Source organism: Mobula birostris, chromosome 17, assembly GCF_030028105.1.
Source record: "Mobula birostris isolate sMobBir1 chromosome 17, sMobBir1.hap1, whole genome shotgun sequence".
Lineage (NCBI taxonomy): Eukaryota > Metazoa > Chordata > Chondrichthyes > Myliobatiformes > Myliobatidae > Mobula > Mobula birostris.
In genome coordinates this window covers 44701744-44719081 of record NC_092386.1, presented here as the reverse complement: position 1 = coordinate 44719081, position 17338 = coordinate 44701744, and the positions used below count along the sequence as shown (strand labels likewise).

Sequence of the window (17338 nt, the reverse complement as noted above, 5' to 3'; positions counted from 1 at the left end):
GGAACAAAATTGAGTCAATATATGTTAGAAGCATAGATTTGATGGTTTTCATTGAAAAATCATGATTAGGTAGGATCTGGTGCAATTTAGAACTGGACCACACAATATCTGGCATTATTCTAATTTTTTGCTGGCAACACTGCCAGAAGGGTGTCATCCAATTCCAGTATACCAATCCGTTATAGCCACATTGTTAGCTAGCAATTAACTACATGTACTAATGATATTACTGAGGTTTGAGAGGCTACAGGTAGAGGACAAGGACACCAAAATTCTTTCAAAAAGCCACAAACCCTTTAAGCAAGACAGAAATACTCTCAGTTCTAGTGCAATTGTTTTAAGATGTTGGTTGCATCCAGAAAATTACAATTTCTTCTGTTAATGGTGGAAGTATGTGCTGGTGACTAATGTCAGGAAAAAAAAAAATCAGATTTATCAAGGTGAATGGTGTATGGTCCAAATTCTAGCTGGCCACAATTTCAAAATAGAAATTATTATTAATGCTAAATTGCTTGTGCGCGACATGCATAAATCTGGGTACTCATTGATCCAACTGATTCAATCGTCCAGCAAAGATTGCTGTATTGCTGGTGGTGTGCAGCAGCTGAAATAAAATGTGTGTAATTAAATTGAAGCAATTAAAAATATCTTTATAAATTATCAGGTCAAGCAGATCTTTGAAAAGAGTAGAATAGATGACAAGCAAGTCCTTTTCAAGAGTTGCACTGTACAAGTGTCATGAGCAAACTGTGGTGAAGTGAATAGAACATGTTTCTACCCAAATCATGATGTCCTAGGGCAGTTTGTTGCCAGCCCATCCTTCCAGGGATTGAGAACACACTAAAGTCAAAGATTGATTGGAAAACCTATCTTACAAGATAAGTGGCAATAAAGAACATCAAATTACAAAATTTTACTTCTGAACCTCAACATTTCCCCAATTAGCGAAGAGCACTGAACTAAATCCTACATGACAGCAGTGAGGCTACAGGAATATTTGAGTGTAGCATCTTAACCATCACATGCACAGTAGTGTAGCAGTTAAGAGTAACGCTCTTACAGAGCCAGCAACCCGGGCTCATTCCTCACTGCTGTCTGTCAAGGGTCTGTACATTCTCCCCGCACCTGTGTGGGTTTCTCCAGGTGCTCCAATTTCCTCACCTTCCAAAGATGAAGGGTTAGTAGGTTAATTGGTCAAAAGGTGTAGTTGGGCAGCACGGGCTTTTGAGGCCAGAAGGACCTGTTGCTGTGCTCTATCTTCAAATAAAAATGTGCAAAAAGTGTTTTTTTAAAACAATTCAACTCATCTCAAAATGGCTCAAATTAAACAAGCTTCTGAGAATTCACCGTATAATTAAGGAAGAAAAATTTTAAAAAATCTATTCTGTCCCTTCCATAAAGGGACAAACTTAATTCACTTTACTTCCACCTCTTCTCTGATTGTGCTGAAATGATTTTGTTAAAACAGGGTGCTTATTTTACCTCAAATGACATGCCACAATTCGTCAATAAAGCACGCAGGGAAGGGATTCCTTACCCGTGAAGCCTAAAATACATTTGAACTCCGTTCAGAGAGTAATCAAATCTTTGCAACACACACACAAAATGCTGGAGGAACTCAGCAGGCCAGGCAGCACCTATGGAAAAAAAAGTGCAGTCGACGTTTCGGGCTGAAATCCTTCGACTGTACTTTTTCCCATAGATGCTGCCTGGCCTGCTGAGTTCCTTCAGCATTTTGTGTGTGTTGCTCAGATTTCCAACATCTGCAGATTTTCTCTTGTTTGTAATCAAATCTCTTCTGCATTGTCTTCACAGTGTGATTGCAGGTATCCAATGAAGAAACATAAGCAAAGTGCAACAGGTGCTGGGAATTGCATCGTACCAGAGGCCTGGAGACACTCAGCAGGGTTGACCAGACCCTGTTTAGAAAAAGGCCCAAACAACCTGATAGTTTGGCCCCAAACATTCTACAAAAGGGAAATGAGAAAGAGGAAATAAAGTTTCAATACTCAGAAAATTAAAAAAAACAAAGGATATGAAACCAAATATTTGAGAAATTGTCTAAGGGGAGATGCTTAACTATTAAAATTAATTCAGATGTCAAAATGATGTACTATTACAAATAATGAGAAAAAAAATCAGAAAACCCGCTCTTAAATCATGGCTGGGCACAGAAATATCCACGGAAAGCTCTCAAAGTAGAGTAGAGCAGAGTGTTACTTCTCTAGTGTGCAGTCGGAAACAACAACCAACTCTTTCATTGTGCACAACATACAGACTCTGGACCACACTTGGACAATTGGGTATGCCCACCCCGCCCGTACTCAAGTGTTGTTGGAGCTCACCCTGTTGCAGCTTTGGGTACCCGTGGCTTTCACAATCTTGGGCTCAGGACCAAGAGGCAGATCACTTACTGTAGGTGTCACATCCGTCCTGGTCAAATGTTCTGACTTTAATTAAGATCGAATTCACATCATTGCTTTACCCAGATGCCCTCAACTGGTTGGCATGGTCTATCACTATAAAACGGGTTTAATACTAGTGGTTGCAAGTCTGTGTTGAGTAACACTGGGGCACATCATTGGCAGGTACAAGTCTGTCATTTTAATTGACTGAGTGGGCACAAATCTGGCAAGGTGGAAAAGAGGACTCAACATGTAGTGGGAGGGTAGGCAGTGATAACTATGGCCTGTGTTTTTTAACACGACTAAAGATATCAGAATCCGTTTTTGCATGCTTAAAATAAGACGCATTGCTCATGCTTTTCATTCTTTCCTTCTACGAAGGCAACTCCCGAGCGATTGAGTAAAATTAAAGGTTCAGGCTGGAAATCTATCCAGTGAGCTTCTTTTCTCAGAGGAAAAACTGACTGAATTATGGAATGCCATTTTAGAACACTTGTCAAAATCCTGAAATCAGAACAGTCATCCTGTAATCCTGCACATAATTATTTGTGATTGGTTTAAAAATTCAGGTTAAGATTAGCATTTAAATGTTTTATAGGGAGACATTATAATTTCATGAAGGGACCAACATATAAGCTTCAATTTTTGGTACATACAGAGGGACCCTTATGAGTATAGTTTGAACAAAAAAAAATCCCTACTACTGGAAGCAGCAAGGCTTTGATCAATACGTGCACCATAATTATATCTCAGACATTAAATTCACAGATTTTCTGGTAGTCTGGACAATTTCCTCATTTCAGAAACATTCTGTGTGAAAAGACACCCATTTTTAAAAACACCAAAACTATAGCCAAGAAACCGGTCTTTTCACACTTCTTCAACAAAAAAAGGGAAGTACAAACCGTAGTTGATATATTTATGATAAGCAGTGCACATTGTACCCTATAACTTAATATCAGATCAAAGTCATCAGCTGCTATGCAAATATATACTGCCGGTGGTCAATTCTGTCTACTGAACAAGAAATGATAAGGTCCTTTTTAGAACCTCTTCAAACAGAACCTCTTAATATTATAAATGCCTCCAAAAATCTTATTGGCAGTAAAAAAAAACGTTAGAAAGCAAGGCATAAGCCATACCCTGGTGGGATTTGGGGGTGGGGTGGGAGGGAAAATGGATATTATAGACCATCTGAAGGTATGGTCAAGAAAGGCAGGGGAGTGCTTTCAATTGTTGAACTGAACCATATTCAGGGATTCATCGTTAGATCTGAATGAGTATGTCACAGTTGTCATCAACTTCAGTAAGACCTGCATGGATGAGCATGTGCCTTCAAGAACATACCAGAGATACCCAAACCAGAATCCATAGACGAACAGCTTACTGAGGGCTAGATCTACAGCTTTCAAGACAGGTGATCTAGAACTTTACAAGACCACAGCTTCCAAACTCACCAACTTCGGTCTTTGACCTCCAGTATCGAATCTGGGACTCACCAATCAAGGGACTTTGAACTCCAGGTCTTGACTTGCATGGATCTCCAAAACTGGGACTCTCTGACCTAGGCGATCACCAGCCCTTCATCCTTGGGGCCTGCCAACCTTGGGGATCACTGGAATTCATCCTCGGTGCCTGCCAACACGACCCCAGCCAATCACTGGTCTTTGACCACAGAGTGCTCCAATCCAGACTCTGACCATCAGCCCTGCCCCGATTCCTTATTTACTGCCCCTGATCTCCAACTTACCCTCATCCCTGTCCTTAAATCCCAACCTGTCCCCTAACTTCACAAAACCATCCCTGCAACGGCAGGATCTTTAAGTTTCTCTGCGCCGTATTTCCAGCTAAAAATGAACACCATGTGGAAGCAGCTCTCTGGCTACTATGTGTTTTCAGGTATCACAAGCCTCTGAAAAATGCTACAAGTCTTTAATTCTGGCCTACTATTTTCAAACAAGAACATGAAACGAAGAGGAATATTTCAGTATTTACAATAGGTTTAGTAGCATCCACTCGTGGCAATTATTTACTTTTAAAACCAATTCTGTTTTATTTTAAATTCAAACACAAAGTCAATAAAAATTCCTATAACCTGACCCCACTGGATTGTGCTTTGTGCTTACAATCTCAATTGCGATAATCTAACATTACTCCCACTCCTTTCAGAATGAATTTGGTGATATCTATGAACTAGCACCATAACTTTATAGCATAGAGTGCTATTCCCCATCTCGACAGTGACATTGATATAATAATTGTGACAGCCTGCAGTTCAGTGCACCAGTAAAAAGAACATGATTTTGCCTTGCAGTCTCATGGAGTCTGAACTAGACAAACGCCATTACAACTGCTCGCTTCTCCTATTCTAACAAATTCCTGGCCTTTCATAACTCCTCCAGCTTTCTTTTCAATGTGCCTTACCTACTTAAAGAATCCTTTTGCATCTTCCAGCTAAATTGTTGGGATTCTGCACCAGGACAGCTAATTAAGGAATTAGCCACACTAACAGCGTAACGAGTACTGCTAACTGGGCAAAAATAAAGGCTATGAGAATTTGAAATCTCCTGGGCACAGGACTAAAGGGCAACACAATTTATAGCTCAAAGCATGACTGGGTATAAGGTGGTGATATGCTCAGTAAATTAAAGCTGCAGTGATACTTCAATCTAGTGAAACGATTTTTAATTTTAAAAACTAGGTCATTATTTGCTACAAAGCTACACTTTTATAGTAACTTAATGTTCTTATTTATTTATTTAGAGATACAGCACGTAACAGGCCCTTCTGGCCCTTTGAGCCATGCTGCCCCAACAACCCTGATTTAACCCTATTTAATGGTGATTTAACCCTGATTTAATGGTGGGGCAACTTCCAAGGACCAATGAACCTACCTGGAACATCGTTGGACTGTGGGAGGAAGCAGCAGCACCCAGAGAAGACCCATGCATTCCATGGGGAGGATGTACAGAGGCTCCCTACACTATAGTGGAGAGTATATTAACTGGCTGCATCACTGCCTGGTGTAGAAATACAAATGCCCTTACATGAAAAATCCTACAAAAAGTAATGGATACAGCCCCGTCTGTCACGGGTAAAGCCCTCCCCACCATTGAGCACATCAACGTGCAACACTGTTGCAGAAAAGCAGCATCCGTCATCAGGGACCCCCACACCCAAGTCATGCTCTCTTCTCACTGCTGCTATCAGGATGGTAGTACAGGAGCCTCAGGACTCACACCACCTGATTCAGGAACGGTTATTACCCCTCAACCATCAGGCTCTTGAACAAAGGGGATAACTTTACTTGCAAAGACTCTTTATCTCTTGTTCTCAATATTTATTGCTTATTTATTTATCATTATTACCTCTTTTTGCATTTGCACTGATTTTGTCTTCTGGTTGAACACCCTAGTTGTGCGGTCTTTCATCGATTCTGTTATAGTTATTATTCTATAGATTTATTGAGTATGCCCAAAAGAAAATGAATCTCCAGGTTGTATATGGTGACATATGTGTACTTTGACCATAAATTTACTTAGAAATTTGAAACAAGTTCTGCTTACTCAGACTGGCCTCAGTGTGAATCAACTGGTTGCGTTGACTACATTGTCTCCTCTGAACTGGTCTAGAAACTCTGAAACTGGAATAAATTTTTAAAAAATTCCTGGCTTATACTTCCATAGCTAGTACGTTCTGCTGCCTACAGTCCTCAAAAGACATCTGTACATATGTATCAAACGCAAGTGTGTCAGCACTGGCAGCCCTGGCTGAAATATCAGCCTCTGAACTCAAGGAAGCTGGTTGCCATGGTGTCCTAGCTGAACTCAACAAATTCAGCAACAACTATGATTTGAAATTTTATCATTGATAGTTTTTACAGCTCAGCTATTCCACAGAGTCTCACAGCGAATAAAGTAATAACTACCATCAACGTTATTTAAAAACAGTGGGCACTCTCAAAGGTAAATGCCTTTGAGAACTCAGCTGTCTGAAACTTAATCCATCCTGTACAGTTAATTGAAAAAAAACTCTTCATTCCCTCTTGAAAATTACATTATCCCTTTTGATCTGTAATTGTTTTAAATGGAAAAAGAAACCTACACAAAAAAAACTTCCATGAATTATTCAAGATGAATCTGTGGAATTCATTGCTACAGATGGCTGTGGAGACCATTTGATGAGTATACTTAAAATGGTCATTGATGGGTCTTCATTAGGCATCAAAGATTACAGGGAGAAGAAAGGGGTTGAAAGGGAAAATAAAGCAGCTATGATCTAATGGCAGACCAGGCCATTTTTGGGCCGAACAGCCCAATTTATGCCTAGGTTGTATGGTCCTATGAATGATGTGATTGATACAATTAAATTATCCTTTGCTCAGAGGTTACCCTGTAACCATATCTTCAAAGAAACATAGAACAGTACACAAGAAAAGGCCCTTTGACCCACAAAGTTGTCCTGAAATCATTAAATTAGTAATCAAATAGCCAACTAAACTAACTCCTTATGAATCAGAATCAGGTTTAATATCACCAACATATGTCGTGATATTTGTTGTTCTGCAGCAACACAGTGCCTACACAATGTCACATCCTTCCATTTTCCTTACATTCACTAGCCTATGCAAATGTCTCTTCAAAGTCTCTAATGTATCTATTTCACCACCACCCCAGGCAGCACATTCCAGTCACCCACCACTCTGTAATGCAAAACTTAGCCCTCACATCTCCTTTGAAATTACCCCCTCGCATCTTAACTGCATGCCTCTGATATTAGACATTTCCAATGTGCAACGAGCAACACAGTTTGTGTACTCTATCTGCGCCTTTCAGAATCTTATCAACCTCTATCAGATCTCCCCTCAGCCTCTACTGCTCCGGAGAAAACAACCCAAGTTTGTCCGACTTTGCATGCTCTCTAATCGATGCAGCATCATGGTAAACCTCTTCTGCACCCTCTCCAAAGCCTCGACACCCTGCACCGGGGCAACCAGAATCGTATGCAATACTCCAGATGCCGGCTAGAATTTTATAAAACTGAAACATAACTTCCTGAATTTTGAACTCAATGCCTCGACTAATAAAGGCAAGAATGCCATATGCCTTCTTAACCACCCTGTCAGCCTGTGTAGTCACTTTCAGGGAGCTATGAACTTGGACCCCAAGATCCCTTTACTCATCCACACTGTTAGGGGTAACAGTGTACAGTGTACTGTCTCTTTACATTGCTAAAGTCTGAAATCTGAGAACTTGTTTTTCATCCACATGACTGATTAATAAAAGATTCATCTTGTCAATTCATCGTATTATAAAAAGGAAAACAGTGTAGACAAAGAAAATCAAAAATCCAATTGCTCCAATATTGCGGGGGGCAGAAGGGAGAGGTGGGGGAAATTGTCAGGCATGTTTTAGTATTAAGGATCCCATCCCACAGGACATGCCCTCTTCTTATTGTTACCATCAGGAAGGCTGAAGGCACATTCTCAGTGATTCAGGAACAGCTTCTTCCGCTCTGCCATATGATTCCTAAACGGACATTGAACCCATGAACACTACCTCACTTTCTTTTCTTATTTATATTTTTGCACTCTTTTTAATTTTAACTATTTGATATACATATATACTTACTGTAATTCATTTATTTTTTTCTATATTATGTATTGCATTGTACAGCTGCTGCTGTTAACAAATTTCACAACATATGCCAGTGATATTAAACCTGATTCTGATTCTGTTACATGAACTGAACTTTGTAGTTTGAGACAATATTACAATGAGCAAATAAGACTAGATCTGAAACTACAGCTTTATTTTTGTAATTTCCAACAGCATACACTAGATTTTGGATTATTCTTGTGAAAAAACATGCAAGTTCCAGTTCATATTTTTTCAATATATCTACTGATTCACAACTGCAGATGACTGGTGCCTTTTTGGCCTAGCTTTCACATGAATATTTCAAACTTTGCACTGCTGCTTATTTTAAACTATTTTTACAATTCAATTGTTCTAATTGAAAGTAAATTAATGGAGACAGCCCAAATGCTTCAAAGTAGTAAAACTAGACTATTAGTTACACATCAAAAGTATATCTATACACTCTGCATCAAACCAAAAAGTTGCTTAAAATTCTTCACTTAAATAATTTTGGTTGGCCACCTGCATTCAATGGGTGTCCATACCACACTATGTTACAAGGACAATCCCTGGCTGCAAGGCATCTTTCATCTCACAGCTTCAAGTCCTGCATTTCCCTCCAGCTACTCAATGAAGCAGCAGCTGGATCCTAATCTCTTTTGCGGAAGTGAGCAACATCCAGATGTTGGCAAGAGGAGCAGGGTCCCAAGATAGGAGCAGACAGGAGGGATTACCTCCAATATTCTCCTAACATTTAATAGTATGAGCGGGCAGTGGGATTAGGGCTTGGTGAAATCAGAAGCTTATACTAATTTCAGAATCAAAGTGCTGATTAACATTAAACCAGAGTCCTGTATTCATGTACCTGACCAAATGCACAGTCTTAAGGTGAAGAACGAATAAGGATGTTGCAAATATGAACTGGGTTGTTCAGCAGTTATGTGTCTGCAAGTAGCAATGAACTAAGGATTGCAGTCATAAAGATCTCTCCAGATGGAATTTATCATTCGCATATCTCAATTTCTGCTCAATTTCTGGTGGTAGACCTGAGGACAGCTAAGGTACTGGTGACCCCTGTTTCCATCCAGGGGGTCAGTGTGGACATGGTGGAGGATTACAAATACCTGGGGATAAGAATTGACAATAAACTGGACTGTCAAAGAACACCGAGGCTCTACAAAGGGTCAGAGCCGTCTCTATTTCCTAAGGAGACTGAGGTCCTTTAACATCCGCCGGACGATGCTGAGGATGTTCTACGAGTCTGTGGTGGCCAGTGCTATCATGTTTGCTGTTGTGTGCTGGGGCAGCAGGCTGAGGGTAGCAGACACCAACAGAGTCAACAAACTCATTCGTAAGGCCAGTGATGTTGTGGGGATGGAACTGGACTCTCTCACGGTGGTGTCTGAAAAGAGGATGCTGTCTAATTTACATGCCATCTTGGTCAATGTTTCCCATCCACTACATAATGTACTGGGTGGGCACAGGAGTACATTCAGCCAGAGACTCATTCCACCGAGATGCAGCACAGAGCGTCATAGGAAGTCATTCCTGCCTGTGGCCATCAAACTTTACAACTCCTCCCTTGGAGGGTCAGACACCCTGAGCCAATAGGCTGGTCCTGGACTTATTTCATAATCTACTGGCATAATTTACATATTACTATTTAACTATTTATGGTTCTATTACTATTTATTATTTATGGTGCAACTGTAATGAAAACCAATTTCCCCCGGGATCAATAAAGTATGACTATGACTAAAACAGATTTCATTAAAAAAATGAAAGGAAGCTGCCTTGAATTAGGCCTTTAGAGAGTACAAAGAAACTACAGAATATGGGCTAGTGATTGAACAAGGAATAAAAACAATGAAATGTATCCATCAACTGTGCAGTTTATATAAAATTAGACTGGATTCAAGAACTTGTACGACCAAATTAAATTAGATTGGCCTTTTCTCAAAATTTTTTTATGTGCTCTCTCAGTTTTTAGTATAAAACCAAAAAAAATCTATCGTGAGGACCTAAAAATTACCTGATTAATTCTGGAGTACAAATGACAGAGAAGATGTGGAAAAAATGCTGCACAAATACAAGTCACTGTTTTGAACATAGATGAGCAGTCAAGATAGTTGAATGCCAAAATGTTTGTTGGCCAAAGGCTCTGTCATGAAAGTCGAGCCCAAGATGCTTCTGTCCAGCAGTGCACATAGCTCAGGAACGAGGAATTTTCACTTCAGTGCAGTGGAGGCTTGTAGTGCAGCTACCGCCTCGTAGACATCAAGGTCTGACAGGCTGAGAAGTTGAAATAACAAGAGCCTGCCATGAAACTACTGAAAAGCTGCTGTGGGCTGAAAGCTTTATTACTGTGGGAGTATGTTTATTCTTAAATTGAAAAGAGCTTACAATAGAATATTCATTACACAGTTCTATGAAATACAAAGAACGTTTTGATCAAGTTGATTCAGAAAACTAATATTTCTAGGATCTAGGAAGTGTTAATTATCTCAGTGTCCACATACACATTTCTTTAAAAAGTTGGCAAGATGCAAGTATCAAGCAAAATTATCTTGAAACCTTGAGTTAAAAGGATATCTGCTGGCGGCATTAGAAAGTTCCTTGTTGCAGCTCAACCACCACCATACACTACAAGTGCTGTTTCTGCAAATGCCTTGATGAAACATCATGTTCTCTGATTCAAGGTCAATAGACACACATAAGAATACTCAATGCTGCATACTCTGAACATCAACAGATTTTTTACTGAAAAGGAACTAATTGTAAATCAAGCACAGCACATGCCTACAGACATTGGGCCTGTTGTTTTAAATTTAAAACGGTATTTCAAAAAACATGTTCCATCAATAATTTCCCAAAAATCTGTGCCTGACAGGAATTGAAAAATAAATAGCAAAAATAAAAAAAAAATCCTAAAAAGACATGCTGGAAATCTGGAAAAAAAAACCTTAAAATACTTCATACTTGCAGCATTTTTTTTTGCTTTACAATATTAATTTACTGCCATTTTGCTTTCATGGTTTTATTGCATAGACAACCTTTGCACTGTTTACATGCAAATGTTAAGTGGCTGCATGGAAATCAATAAATATGCAAACATGCAAATTTACAAGGCCACAAAATAAACACAAGGACCTTGACTTCACCCAACTTTGACTTTGAAAAATAATCCTTGTGCAACTGTCACTGGTTTCCAATTAGCAGGAAATCATTAATGAGTTTGAATACTTAGCTTAATTGCATTTTATTTTATAAATTATGTTTTAATGTAACATTTGTCCACAGATAATTAAATTCCAGGACCTGCAGCAATTTGTCGATTGCCTCAATAGGTCTACAGTGGAAGCAATCTAAAATTCAAGGTAAATTTATCATCAAAGTGTGCGTGTGTGTCGCCATATATACAATGTATGTGAGATTCACCTGTTGCAGCCATTCACAGAAGAAATATAGTACAATCAATAAAAAAGGAAAAAAAAACTGACAAACAACCAATTTGCAAAAGACAAATTGTGCAAATACAAAATCTATGAATCAATCAATAATACTGAGAATATGAGCTATACAGTCCTTGAAAACGAGTGCATGGATTGTGGAATCAGTTCAGTGTTGAGGCGAGTCAAGTTATCTACACTGGTTCAGGAGTCTAATGATTAAAGGGCAACAACGATTCCTGAACCTGGTGGTGTAGACCCAAGGCTTCTGAACCTTCATCCCAATGGCAGCAGCTGGAGGACAGCATGGCTTTGAAGGTGGGGTCTGTGACGATGGACAGGAGTGAGCAGTTTCAAGATCCTGGGTGTCAAGATCTCTGAGGACCTAACCTGGTTCCAACACATTGATGTAGTTATAAAGAAGGCAAGACAGCGACTATATTTCATGAGTAGTTTGAAGAGATTTGGTATGTCAACAAATACACTCAAAAACTTCTATAGATGTACCATGGAGAGCATTCTGACAGGTTGCATCACAGACAGGTATGGGGGGGCGGTGCTGCTACTGCACAGGACCGAAAGAAGCTGCAGAGGGTTGTAAATTTAGTGGGCTCCATCTTGGGTACTAGCCTACAAAGTACCCAGAACATTTTCAAGGAGTGGTGTCTCAGAAAGGCAGCGTCCATTATTAAGGACCTCCAGCACCCAGGGCATGCCCTTTTCTCACTGTTACCATCAGGTAGGAGGTACAGAAGCCTGAAGGCACACGCTCAGTGATTCAGGAATAGCTTCTTCCCCTCTGCCATCCGATTCCTAAATGGACATTGAATCCTTGAACAACCTCACTTTTTAAATATATATTATTTCTGTTTTTTGCATGATTTTAAATCTATTCAATATATGTATACCATAATTGATTTACTTATTTATTTTTTCCTCTTCGATATTATGTATTGCATTGAACTGCTGCTACTGCTGCTGAGTTAACAAATTTCACGACACATGCTGGTGATAATAAACCTGATTCTGATTCCAGCGGCAGCACTCCTTGTAGATGTGCTTTATGGTGGAGAGAGCATTTCCCACGATAGTCTGGGTGGTATCCATTACTATTTGTAGGCTTTCTCATGCCTGTGCATTGGTGTTTCCATACCAGACCACGATGCAACTGGTCAACCACTGTGCATCTAAAGAAGTTTGTTAAACGTGTAGACGACATGCCAAATATGTGCAAACTTTTAAGGAAGTAGAGGCATTGCTGTGCCTTCTCTGTAATGGCACATGTGATGGTCCCAGGAAAGATTCTCCAAAACAACAATGCCAAAGAATTTAAAGTTACTGACCCTCTCCACCCCTGATCCAATGAGGACTAGCTCATGGCCCTCCATTTCCCCCCCTCCTACGGTCAATAATCAGCTCTTTGGTTTTCCTGACATTGAGCAAGAGGTTGCTGTTGCAACACCGTTCAATCAGATTTTCAATCTCCCTCCTATACATCGATTTGTCACCACCTTCAGCCAAATCAAAACTTTAGTGGCTTTCCACTCAGTCTCGGACCAGCTGGACAACAGGCTGTTGTTATTGATTACAGCTCAGCATTCACCACCATCAACCTTTATCAACACACTTCAAAACCTGGTTCTCTGTACCTCCGTCTGCAACTGGATTGTTGACTTCCTCATTGGGATACAGAATAAGATCTCCTCCTCAATGACAATAGACAATAGGTGCAGGAGTAGGCCATTCGGCCCTTTGAACCAGCACTGCCGTTCACTGTGATCATGGCTGATCATCCACAATCAGTATCCAGTTCCTGCCTCATCCTCATAACCTTTGATTCCGCTATCTTTAAGAGCTCTATCCATCTCTTTCTTGAAAGCATCCAGAGACTTGGCCTCCACAGCCTTCTGGGGCAGAGCATTCCACATATCCACCACTCTCTGGGTGAAAAAGTTTTTCCTCAACTCTGTTCTAAATGGCCTACCCCTTATTCTTAAACTATGGCCTCTGGTTCTGGACTCACCCATCAGCGGGAACATGCTTCCTGCCTCCAATATGTCCAATCCCTTAATAATCTCATATGTTTCAATCAGATCCCCTCTCATCCTTCTAAATTCCAGTGTATACAAGCCCAGTTGCTCCAATCTTTCAACATATGACAGTCCCACCATCCCGGGAATTAACCTTGTGAACCTACGCTGCACTCCCTCAATAGTAAGTATGTCCCTCCTCAAATTTGGAGAACAAAACCGCACACAATACTCCAGGTGTGGTCTCACCAGGGCCCTGTACAGCTGCAAAACGACCTCTTTGCTCCTATACTCAATTCCCCTTGTACTGACAACACAGGTGCACAGTTATCCTACTGCTCCACTGTCTCTACACTCATGACTGTGTGGCTAGGCACAGCTCAAATGCCATCTATGATATTGCTGACAACACAACTGCTGGTGGTAGAATTTCAGATAGTGAGAGGAGGCCTAGAGAAGTGAGATAGATCATCTGATAGAGTGATGTCGCAACAACAATCTTGCACTCAACATCAGTAAAACCAAGGAATTGACTGTGGACTTCAGGAAGGGGAAGTCAAGGGAACTCACACCAGTTCTCAATGAGGAGTCAGTGGTGGGAACTGCAGCAGCTTCAAGTTCCTGGGTGCCAACATATGAAGGTGGCATGCAGTGGCTGTATTTCTTTAGGAGTCTGAGAGATTTGGATTGTCATCAAAGACTCTAGCAAGTTTTTTACAGAAGTCCTGTGGAGAACATTCACTGGTTGGAGGCTCCGATGTACAGGATCGGGCAAAGCAGAGCATTGAAAGTATATCCAGCCCCATCATGGACACTAGCCTCCCCACCGCCGAGAACACCTTCAATTGACGATGCCTCAAGAATGCAGCATCATTAAGCACCCTCACAATCTAGGTCAAGTCCTCTTCTCAGTGCTACCACCAGGGAGGAGATACAGCAGCCTGAAGACACATACTCAAAATTTTAGGAACAGCTCCTTCCCCTCCGCCATCAGATTTCTGAGCAATCCATGAATACCTTGTCCTCCCTTTTTGCTCTTTCTGCACTACATATTTATTATTTTTATATTTTTTATTGTAACTTATTTTATGCACCGCTGCCACAAAATGACAAATTTCACCACATAGATCAGTGATAATACACCTGACTGAAAAAAAATTAAATTATAAGTATTGAAGGTATGCTTACACTGATCCTTAAGCATAACCGAAAGAAATTTTAACAAATGCAGTTATTAAAATTGTAAAATGCAGCTGCACGGAGGAGAGATAACAAGCTGCAGGCCTTGCCTCAGGCCCTATAGTAACCTACTTTGTCAGGAGAGTCGCAACATTCAAAAATCCATTGCTGCCTGCAGCAGAAAGAACTGGGCCCAAGACATCTTGGAAAATAAGTCATACATTTTAAAATTAATATGGGACAAAATGCCTAGGGAGGTGTTACCAGTGCAGTATCATTCCCTTGTGATAATATTAACCCTCAAAAATACTCACATCATTTTAATAAGGAGCCTTGAATCAAATGAAGTATGATGTCCCACTCACTTCCCATTAATTCTGACAAAACTACATCACTGTTTCATATGGCAAATTCATAATCTGAAAATTTTAGGCTACATCAGAAAAGCAAAACGAATTCTGTTGAAAATATAGATTCCAAAATAGTATGGTTTATAACAATGACCAAAAAATCTACAGATGCTGGAAATCCAAGCAACACCCACACAATGCTGGAGGAACTCTGCAGGCCAGGTAGCATGCGTTGCTTGGTTTGTAGCAATGTTTACTTGGAAAAGAAGAGCAAATGTCTAATATTAAAGTAAAGACGCAGTGCCTTGAACTATCAATAGGTTAATGTTGCATCTTGATAAACTGTTACCAATGTTTCCTCTGCTTGGCTGAAGCTCAAAGTAATCAACTTAAGAAATCACCCAAAAAAAAAATTGGAGGATTATCTGATAGAATATGCAAGACAACAGGCCCAAGACTGGATTATTCCTCAGTTTTTTGTCACACGACATTGGCGTGATGGACAAAATGAACACATACTGCACCATTAAAGCTTATCATATATTTTATTGTGGTTCACTTTCACCCAATTGCTCAACAGCCTGCTGATAACTTACATTTCAGAACATGAATACACAATATAATGTACAAGATGGCTGTGGATTGTTGGAATCAAACAGTCAACAGGAGCAATTGGCAAGAGAGAAAAAAAATGTTCTTAATACTGTCTTTTTTTGTCCTTCTTAAATCCTGGGTGCTGAGGCTATCTTGGAATTGTATATCAGATTCAACTATACTCCAGGAACTACAAACGTTTGCAGATGATTTAACAGAGATTACAGAGAGATCAAAGGAGCTTCCATTTTCTGCAGCAAAATAAAATCTACAATAATTAATGCCAATGGGTATAAACCATTGTTAATTTGGTTTAAAATAATTCATAACTGAATAAATACATCTGGTGTATTATCACAAAACTCCTGGTGCTCTATCACACTGGAGGAGGGGGGGAATGAAAGTAGCACAACTGCTTCAGGGATTTTTAGATGTTCTTTTGAGCTTGCAGATCTATCAGATTTGTTACAAATGTACAGGACTGCTTATCAAGCATTGCAGCCAGTCAACATGTTTAATTCTGCTATTGTTTAGCTTTTATCTAGCTGACTGTAGTCAAGTTTAATTTGTTGAAGACTATCCTAAATCATGCATCAGTGAACACCACAGGGTACATTTTATGACAATATCTGTTCAAACTAGCTTCCAAGTAGAAATTTTCCACCCAGTGAGTATGCATCAGAGGAACACTGCACTGCTTGTGCAAGTGATTTTCCTAATTATTCTGAATGTTCAATATCATCACCTCAACTTAAAATAGCATTATATAAAGAACAATTATGATTTCTCCAGTATCTTACAAAGCTACCTCTCCAAGGTCAAATTGTATTCTGAATAAATACTTTGGGTTAACAGTATGCAAATCAATTGGATGTTGAAGGCCATTAGTTTCTTAAGCAGCTAGTTCAGCATTCAAGAAAAAAAAGGTCATTGACTATGCCATCTAGATAAACTGGGAGCAGAAAAAAAACCGAAAGTGTAAAATAATTTTATATATAGTCAAATCTCAGGAAGTCCTGTGCATAACTCAACTACCCTGCTGTAACTACTTATGGGGAAATTGCTAGGTAACAAAGTTGGGGTTTATTTATTACTGAATTCAGTGATGATGGTGAATTTCAATTCTTCATTCAATTAGAATGACTCAAAACCCTGTACTGCTCATTTTCTTCCCACAAATTAATCCAATCGCCTAAAGTTAATGGGGGCTGTGTGGTAGCGTAGTGGTTAGCACAACGCTTTACAGTACCTGTGACCCAGGCTCATTTCCTGTACGGAGTATGCATGTTCTCCCAAGACCATGTGGGTTTCCTCCTGGTGTTCCAGCTTCCTCCCACAGTCCAAAGCCCTACCAGCGGGTCGGTTAATTGGCCATTGTAAATTGTAAATCAGTTATGTGTGTTTGTGTTCAAAAGGCGACGATTTCTGTCACAGATAGTTGGTGAGAAATAAGCTGCAAGACAACGCAGTGCTGCCTTGCTCATTGCAGTTTCAACTATACAGGCTCGCAGATGCCAGAACCAGCCAGGAGTGAAAATAAAACAATTTCACCACTTCAACAAGTTAGGACCTAACTTGAAGTTATTGTCAATCACCTTGCAATGACAATTAAGATTAGACGGATGCAATCGTTGAAAGCATTGAATGAGGGCAGTCCATTATGTGCAATGATTTTGTTCCTTTACAGTCAAT

General features: G+C 39.9%; 1 protein-coding gene across 2 annotated transcripts in view; it reads right to left on the bottom strand.

The window, feature by feature from the left end:
* The window catches only part of dapk1 (death-associated protein kinase 1), a 196848-nt gene that overhangs the window by 117725 nt on the left and 61785 nt on the right, over positions 1-17338 (bottom strand). The gene's annotated exons all lie outside the window — the stretch shown is intronic.